A 9,315-nucleotide genomic window follows, 5' to 3' on the forward strand; every position below is an offset into this window, starting at 1 on the left:
GAAAAGATAGAAAAGGCCTTTTGCAATAATATCAATAAAATCTCATTCAATCCTTACCCTCCAAATCCCCACTGCAAATTTAAGTCTGATTTATCATCAGCTGGCTGAGACAAGCAATTAAAATAGAACATTAGAGGGGACTTAGGTGAATTCAGTACCGTGTGTGGATATGTGGCAATAAATCTGTTCCCTGGCAGTGTGTGGGAGAATTCCTCCCTACTGTGGATTCATACCCAGTATCAGGCAAGGCCTCACTTGCTTATTGCCAAATAAGCAGTGGGACTGCTGCATAGGATGGCAGCATCCCAAGCTCTGTATGCGGGAAGAAAACAGTGCTAGGGCTGACTCTTCGTACAGGTAAGTTCCATTTCCACAAGGAAATGTCATGCCAGATATTAATACATGCAGGCTGCTCCTCCCTTCAGCCTCTGCTAATTATTATCTGTTTACGGAGGAAGATAAAAACAACAAATTGTACAGAGCCTTGACCCTCCCCCCAGCAAAACCAATCAATGTCACCAAGCAGATCAAGTGAAAGAGAAAAGCTCCAGTACCTTTAGCACACCCAGAAGTTTCTCCAGCTTTCAATGTGAATAAGGCTGTGTTATGAATGGTCATCTATGTAATAGAGTAGTAAGAGCTGGAAGTTTTGGATGGCCCCTGGGCCAACACAAGAGGGCACAGCAATGCTGCCCTATCCATGCAGGGCCACATTCTGGCTCTTATCAGAAGCACATGTGTGGGGAGCAGGGAAAAAATGGAAAATTCCTGGGAGGAGCCTCCAAAGCTTAGGAGGCAGCATATGATCCAACTCCCCCGACACCAGCAGGGCAGCTCCTACTCTGCCAAGCTCTGTACTGTGACAATCTCTGGTCCCTTTTCTACCAGCTGTGGCTGGAGGTGTAAGTGCTGGAAGCACAGCTTTCACGTAGCTGAGAGCTAGAAAGCAAATATGTGCTCCAAAGGGATTATTTTTAATTTCCCTGAGTACCATGTATTTGGGGCTGGACTCCCAATGAATTCAAATAGCTGAGATTACCAACAAGCCCAGTGCTGCTAAAATCACCCAAATGAAGGACTCCTACCTTGAAAGGACCTTGGCTCCAGCACAAAGCTATTTCTGCCTTAGCATGATCGATTCTGCCAACCTGCTGGGCTTTTTGTGCAGGACAGCTGGGATCAGCTGAAGGTTCCTTCTACAGACAGGCTCCAGTGCTGACACAGAGAGCATCACGGCCACGTGCCAGGTGACTCACAGGAGCAAGGGGACACTCAGAAACCAAATCAAATCACAGAAGCACAGAGTATTCTGAGTTGGGAGGGACCCACAAAGATCAAAGCCCAACTCCTGGCTCCTCACAGGACATGCCCAAGAATTCCACCTTGTGCCTGAGGGTGTTGTCCAAATGCTCCTTGAACTCTGGCAGCCTCGGTGCTGTGACCACTCCCCTGGGGAGTCTGTTCAGTGCCCCACCACCCTCTGGGTGAAGAGACTTGACAGTGAAGAGCTTAACTAGCCTCTGTGGGTCTTCCCTGCAGACCTTTCCAGCTCCATGAAAGCTCACTGCCTTCCAAGGATCCTGCCCACTGGGAACAGGAACAGCTCTGCTCCCTGCTGTTCTGCCAGCCAGAAGATCTGCATCACACTGGGGCGAGGCTGGGGAGGCAGGAGGAGCATCCTGACTATTGAGGAATATGTTCAGAGCAGGTAGCTCAGGGTGGAGCTGCAGATTGAGCTGAGGAGGGCAGGAGCCTGAGGGCAAGAGGCCCTGAACTGGTGCTGACCCCTCCAGAACTCAATCTGCAGCTTCACCCTGAGCTACCTGCCTTGAATGTATTCCTCAACAGTGGCACAAGCAGGCACAAAAGACAAGCTGCAACGAAGCTATTTTCATGTCCAGACTCATCTTGCATATGGCTTTGGACATTGCTTGCCTGCTTCTGGAGCAGGCAGAAGCCTCTCCTGTTCCTTGAACTATTACAAACAAGTCAGATATAAACCTCAGCACATCTTGATCTTGTTTGCATGCATGCTGTGTGGTTGAAAACACCCCAGGAATAATCCACTCCCACAAAACACTTGGGTGGCTGCTTGGGATCCCCTGACAGGTAAGGGCTCACAAAGTTTGTGGCAAGGACAAGGCAAATGCTGACAGTGGAGCACATCAAGTGAGGCAGCATTAGCACCCCAGTCCCTGAGCAGGTAACACACACAACCCCCTGCCCAACCACTGTGTCATGGCAAACACCATAAGAATTTTCCTGACTAGCTGTCCTTTTGCAATCAGACAGACCTCACAGCTTCAACTCAGTTGCTCATACAGGACTCTGCTCCATCCTCAATTCTTCACCTCTTCCTGCCTCTTCTCAAATGCTCTCCTGCACAAACCTCAGCCTGATACAAGCAGCCAAGTCCCAGCAGTCTGTCACCCAGAAGCCAAGAATCAGCCTAGACATTAAACCTTACTTTTGGCCTTCCTTGAGCTGTAGAAAAAATAACTGGTCAACAGCCATACTGCAAAGGCTTAACCTCCATCCTCCAGGTGCAGGAAAAGTCAAATAGCAAACCATGAATCCAGATCATGGTGAGGTCAGGTGCAGGAAAGAAGCTTCCCGGCAGCTCATTGTGCCTTGGGGGTGCTCCAAGGCCCATACAGCCCCTCTCACTTGCCAGGTGATCAGCAACAAAGGGCCACACAGTCCCTTTTCTAACCCTATACCACAGGGGGACATCAGCTCAGTTTACCTTGCGCCTTTGCTTCCACCAAGGCTCACACTGCCTGCAGAGAGGCACATAGGAGACCCCATCTCCTCTGCTCAGCCTCAGCCAAACTAAGAGCCCAGCTGCCAGCAGAGCAATCCTCAGCATCTCTTGAGACCACAAGAGCAAGAAGAATGCCAGAGGCAAAGGCCTATTTTAATCTTGCTGTTACCTGGATCATCCTGGTCATGAGGAACACTACATTGTTTCAGCTGTAGCAGCCACACTAAAAAAAAAGAGATAATAAACAATTAAAAGAGATCATTATTTCTCTAGTCATCTTTTAACTCCATCCCTTCACCTTGGAAAGGTGCAGGGAGATCATGAGTAAGACCAAGTCTCTGGATATCTTTCAAAAGCATTTCTGACGTGAGTCAGAGACAAAAATGCCACAGGCCTGCTCTGAGGCCCACAGCAAGAAAGGAAGCACTGCTGTAGGCACTGAGAGGATCTGGAAAGGCAGATGAGCCTGATAAGGGCTGTAATGGGCTTAACAGAGGTCCCAGGGTAAGTTTCATCCTCACCTGGGGGTGTTCAGTTGTGGTCTGGGCTGGCTCTGAGGGACTCCTCTTAATAAAGGGTCTCTTTTTTTGGCAAGTGTGAGAGCTGCAGTCTGACTGGTGGGTGGGTTGCTCAGACAGTCTTCCAGTAATGAGGATTTTTGCTGCATAAGAGAGAATCTCTAGGGAACTATTTATAAGTGATCCAACAGGAATCCATATCATCCCTCAGTCCAAAGCTGCCAGCAGACCTGTGTTAAAGCCCACAGGAAATTTTGGATCAGGTCTCCACATTCTCCAGTGCTTTCCTCTCATGTTCTTACACTGCAAGAGCATACCTCCATCAGGCAACATGAAAGCAGCTCCTCAGCATGGCAACACACCCAGGCCTGACCCATAACACCCCCTGCCACACCAGGACTGGGCTTCACAGCAGTGCAGGTGGTCAAGTGTTATCACACTCCAGTGTTCAGTACTTGCATGAAAAATGTAGATTCAGCAGTAAACTGACATCTCAGATGCAGCTTCATATTATGCATATACCTCATGTGAGAGCAAGGCTCACTCATTACTCAAGAGGAGACCATAATTGTGCATATTTTAGAAACAGGCAGGTCAAAGAACACTCCTTAGAACACCTTGAAAACATCAAGGGCAAGAATTAGGCTGAGAAGCACTTTTCTTCAGAGGAGCACTGGTTTCTCAAAATATTTTGAACATTTGTAAGTGTTTTAGGAGAGTGAAGGAAGAAAAAACACTCCACATTCAGAAGATGGGGAGTCCTTGACAGATTTGTTTCCCTCACTTGTAATTTTCAGCAAGTTTATCAATTTAAAAAAATATAAATTATCTGCAGAACACTAGGAGGGGAAATCGAAATAACTCTCAGGAAGTTACCAGGGCAGTTTTCACTCCCATTTTAGAGATATATGAAGACATTGACCCATAAATCCTCAGAGAGTATTCCTGTTAGACCAAGGATGCATTAGACTCCTTTTTGCTTCAAACAAGGCTGAGGAATACTGCCAGGAGCAATTTTAAACCTACTGCAATGTACATGGAATCTGAGGAACAAAAAGGGTTAACACCTTAAGCTACATATTTGGTCTATCTTAAAACTCAGTCCCATTGTACAGAATAAACCTGGCCTCCTTTGAGTCACCTGAATTATTCCAGATGCACATCCATGTGACAAAGCTGACATCACGGCCCAGAGGAACACTTGCCATTTCCCCTGGAGTGGGTTCCCTGTCTGATGCAGTCCCTTTTTGGGCAGAGATCAAACAGACACATCAAGCTTTCCCAAGAGCCCTTAGTGACAGAAATGAGTGTCTGAAAAGATCAGCAAGCTTATACCTTCCTTTTGCCTAACAAACACAAACCTCCTCTCCAGGCAGTTGCACTGGTGGCTTTCCAGGCTCTCCTTGGAGAGATAGATTACAGAGGCAGCACCAAGTCCCGCTGGGCAGATGTATAGTAAACAATACATGAAGATGGAAATATTTACAACCTTAATAGGGAGGAAGAAGCAACAGGAAGAGAGGCAGAGACAGATTCAACCCCCGTTTCAATAGGGGAAGAGCATCATGTTCTGAGAAACACCATCAAGGACTGTGCCAGGCAGTGCTCACAGGAGGGCTGATGTTTTTGTAGCTCAGCCCAAAGCACCAATTTTCAAGGTGGAAGTGACTTTTTCCAGAATGGTACAGCTATTCAATATCCAGGCTAGGAGCAAAACCGAGGTCCCTGCCCTTCTTCTAGAGCTTGGCCTCATCCTCCACTCTGCACAGCAAATAGCAAGAGGATTGGCCAAGGAGAGAGAACATTTTCTTGCATGGCAGAGTGAAAACTGGAGCAAAAGGTGTTATCCAAAAGTCAAAACTAAAACCTACAATAAGATCTTGTGATGGGCAGTAACACTCATGGGCTCTATAAGGAAAAGCAATCCCATTTGTCTGACATACTCCATATTAATTATCCATGTGGTGTGAAAGCTAATGGTGAGCAGTACAGTCCTAGGATCTGTAAACCACGGATCTCAGGAAAAAAAAAATAATAAAAGCATTATACCTGTCTGCCAAAGGCCTCACCCTCAGCTACTGAGGCCCTTAACCCTAGAAATCATCTAACGCCACTCTTGGAAGCAGGCTCCAACTCTCTCCTCAGAGAGGGACTCAGCTTAACATTAAGTTTTTCACTGAAAGCAGCAGATAATGGCCCTGACAAAATGAGGCCTCAGGGGCAAAAGTATCCCTGGGACTGTGCCTACATTAAGAAAAAAAATAGAATTGTATGCTTGACTGGACTGCACATCTCTTGTTTTGTCTAACTGAGGATGATCTAAAGTCCTGTTGTGTAGCAGGCAGATCACAGATAAAAGACTTAATGAGTGAGGAAGCCTTTCCTTCTTTTTCTGAATCACTCCTATGGATGCCCAAGGTTATTGCAAATTATTGCATCAACACTGAATCACTCCCTCCTTGGCATATTTAAGTACGATTAATCCCCTTCATAAAATTTTTTCATTCCATTGAACCAAAAAATGTATAGAAGGGAGAAGAAAATGTGCAATATGCTTACTTTCAGCATCCCAAGTCACTTGGTCTCAACTTGAATTTTACCTACACAACCAGACAGCAGCACTAGTTATTACATCAGGAGTTTGGAAACAAAGGAGAAAGAGCAGGTGAAGCAAGCCCAGGAGACATCCAAAAGGAAAATATCTTTAAAGCGCCCCTGAATTAGTGACACTTACCTGTTTGTTCCATTTTGTGCCTCTGGGTTTCTCTAAAATAGAGAAGAGCAATTATGAAGTGACCCACTTTCCTCCTGTTTAGTGTAAGGAGGAAACAGGGGGAAGGGGATGAAGGGGAGGAGACGGAGAGTTGCAGAAGGGTAATATCAAAGGGTAGAGAAGGAAAAAAATCCCAAATCCTTACAGCAGGTAGGAGGGTAAATTGTGATGACCCAGTTTAACGGAAGAGCAGGAACTAGACCTACTAACAGTCAACACCTTCCCACGCACTCTAAGGAGAGGAAACAGCAAAGGAGAGAAAAAAACTTGGTGCTTACAGCTCCGCTTTGAGCTACAAACTCATTTCTCCAGGACAAAGTTTGTGCAAGGGAAGTTTCATGACAAAAGAGCAGCTGTCTCTCACCAGCCCTTTTACCTGTGTAAGGGAGGGGTGCAGCCACAGCCACATCCTGGTCGGGATGGAGCAAATCAGGTGAAAAAAGTTAAGGTCAAAAGAGCTCAGCCAGTTTTCATTAGCTGAGGCTGCCTCACAGGTGAGGGTGGGAGACACATCAGGATGCCAGGGAAATGGCCAATGTTTCTCCTTGTAAAAGACCCAACTCGTATCACATGTGCTAAAGTCAGAGGAAGTCACCATGGTGGCATGGTCTGACATGACAGCTCTAGCCTTCATTTTGGTGTGGGCCAGCATGTTCAGGAGATCCTCATCTGTTGTGGCTTTCACCATGTGCCGTGACAGCTAATGGCCCAGAACCAATACCTCTGTAGGGGACCCTAAGAGCTGTCTGTCTTATGGACAGAAACCAGTATCTGGGAGGAGAAGGGGCGTTCTGGTTTGCTTTACATTTTGCTTCAAGATTAGTGAGGTTTCTGTTTCCCTTCTTAAATCCCATTTACCTCGCTCAGTATAATCAGGCACAAGTGGAATGAAGTTAGTACTTGTGTGCCACTTCACAGCATTCAAAAATGATTCAATAAATACTGTAACAAACACACGTATTGTGCAGTTGGCAATTATAACCATAAAGGAAGGACCAGCCATACCCTCATCTCCAAGTGGGTTATTAAAAATCACAAGCCAGCTTGTTGAACTCACCACAGCTCCACTGATTTCAGAGCCTGCACACAAAGACAACTGCACTTCTCAGTTCCAAAATTCCCAGTTTTAAATAGCCTGTGTTTCCTGTAAACAAGCAACATCCCCCAAAAGCATAACCTCATTAAAAACGTGAGTTAAACCAGCACCTTAATTTGCACTCACTTAAAGATTAATGGTCAGAGTACATGGCTAAAATCATATGGGGAACTGCAAGTAAATGACATTTTGTGCTAATACATAGGTGTGTGCCACTGTGTTTTTGTGCTCACGGAAAAGTTAGGCAAAAGAAACTGGAGACTGCATCACAGAACAGCAGTCAATTTACTCAGCACGCTGTAAAACCTAACAGTGGTGGCACGCTGAAAAAGCCCTAAAAGGCCAGATTGGAAAATGCATATTTTGAACTCTTGTCCCACATCCTTGTTCTTGCTGTTCCTACAGGTGGAAAATGCCTCTGTTGCTCCTCCATGTGCCCACAAGGCACCGACTCGCTGTGGCTGGAGGGAGCTCAGGCTCCCTGCTCCAGCCTGGCTCTGCAGCCCATGGCCTGAGGCAGCCTGAGCTGGGCTCCAAGGGCCTGACATCTCCTTTTCCCAGGCTTGAACGTAACTCCTGGTTGACCACAGCTTCACCCGAACAGGCCTCACCCAGCCAGTGCCAGCAGAGCTCAGAAGTGCAGCTGAAGGAGCATTGGGTGTTTTGTGATCCCACAGAAATGGCTGGTGCTTTTAGATGCCCTTGAGTTTGCACAGCAGCCAGAAGGAGTTGTAACATGATTTGATGTTCACATCTCTCAGTTAAGCCTGTGCCCTGCTTTGTGGGACCTCTGTCCTTTCTTAATTCAGCTTTTAGGCAGGTTTCTGAAATGATTCCCAAATTAAGGTTACATGCAAAGGAGGGGAATTAAAATCTGATGATGGTTTATTTTACTAAATCAGGATTGTTTCAAATTAAAAATTGGAGTTTAATCCTTACCTGCTGTCTCAGTCACAGGAACACAGAGAAAGCTGTTTCTATTCCTCTTTCCTCTATAAAATATAGATCATATGGACTTACTCCTTCTTCCTCTGTGTCCAATACCTTTGTAACTCTTGGGCAGAGCTTTCTCCTCATGAAAGCTGAGCTGGGCCTAAAACTCCTATTGTCAAGGTTTCTGGAGACCTCAGACCAGTCCTACCTCCATGCTAGATGATAATCCTCAGAGATATGGTTATGTTGTGACTACTTCTCCTTAGCACACGGGATAATAGATGTTAAAGTCTGGCATTGCAGGAAGTGACACAGTTATGGTGCAGCTGTGAGAAGGACCCAGCCAAGGCAGGGGGAGGTGGGGGCAGCAGTGGAACCCAGACTCACCAAAAAGCCCTGGTTGATCTTTAAGCAACTAGTCAGGAAACAGGTACCAAAACACCTTTGGGGATCTGGCGCTGCACGTCTAAAAGAGTGATCAGGAAATCGGTGGGGACTCATCTCCGAGGGTTTTTTGTTACAATCGTATTTTAAATCTCTATTTTTGAACATAAGTCTCAGAGGAATCTTGGCTTGGCCTAAACTGGAGCACCTGATCATAGACAGGTCCTTAAAAAAGCCCACAGCTTAACTGCGTATCTAGAGATCCTGAAAATGCAGGCAAAAATTAGGCCCAGCCATTCTCTCAAATTTAATCAGAAGTAGCCTGGGGCACACAGATGCAAGCACTGTCGATGGTCAAAATTCAGACTTACATAAAGAGCAGTGAATGACAGAAGGTAATTAGGAGTTCTGCATAAAGGGCTCCATCCCCAAACTGTTCTTATTGCACAGCCCGTATCAGACTGGGGCATGCCTTGGCATCTCAGCCTGGGAAAAGGCAGAAACCAGAGAGGCTGGGAAATGTTCAGTGCCAAAGCAGGTACATTTTTCCTCTCTTATTTGCTTTATGCTTAGTTCAATTTCTTTCCCAGTCACATACTTGAGGCACAGATGAGCAGCACTTGGATAAACCAGATATTTCCCTCTCTGCTGAAAAAAATGAAAAAAAGGAAATGTTTGAGGAAGGTGGAGAAAAACAAGGCAGTCTTTGTGTTACAATTGACTCTAAGAGAGATCAGGAAATAACATCCAGGATCGGGTGGCACTGTCAGCATTTTGGTGTTTCCCTCACTTGGCTGCCTCAGAGCCCGGCTTTGCAGCACACAGGGGTGTTAGCTGGAGGCTGAAG

This window comes from Corvus cornix, chromosome 3 (genome assembly GCF_000738735.6).
Source record: "Corvus cornix cornix isolate S_Up_H32 chromosome 3, ASM73873v5, whole genome shotgun sequence".
NCBI classification, from domain to species: Eukaryota; Metazoa; Chordata; class Aves; order Passeriformes; family Corvidae; genus Corvus; species Corvus cornix.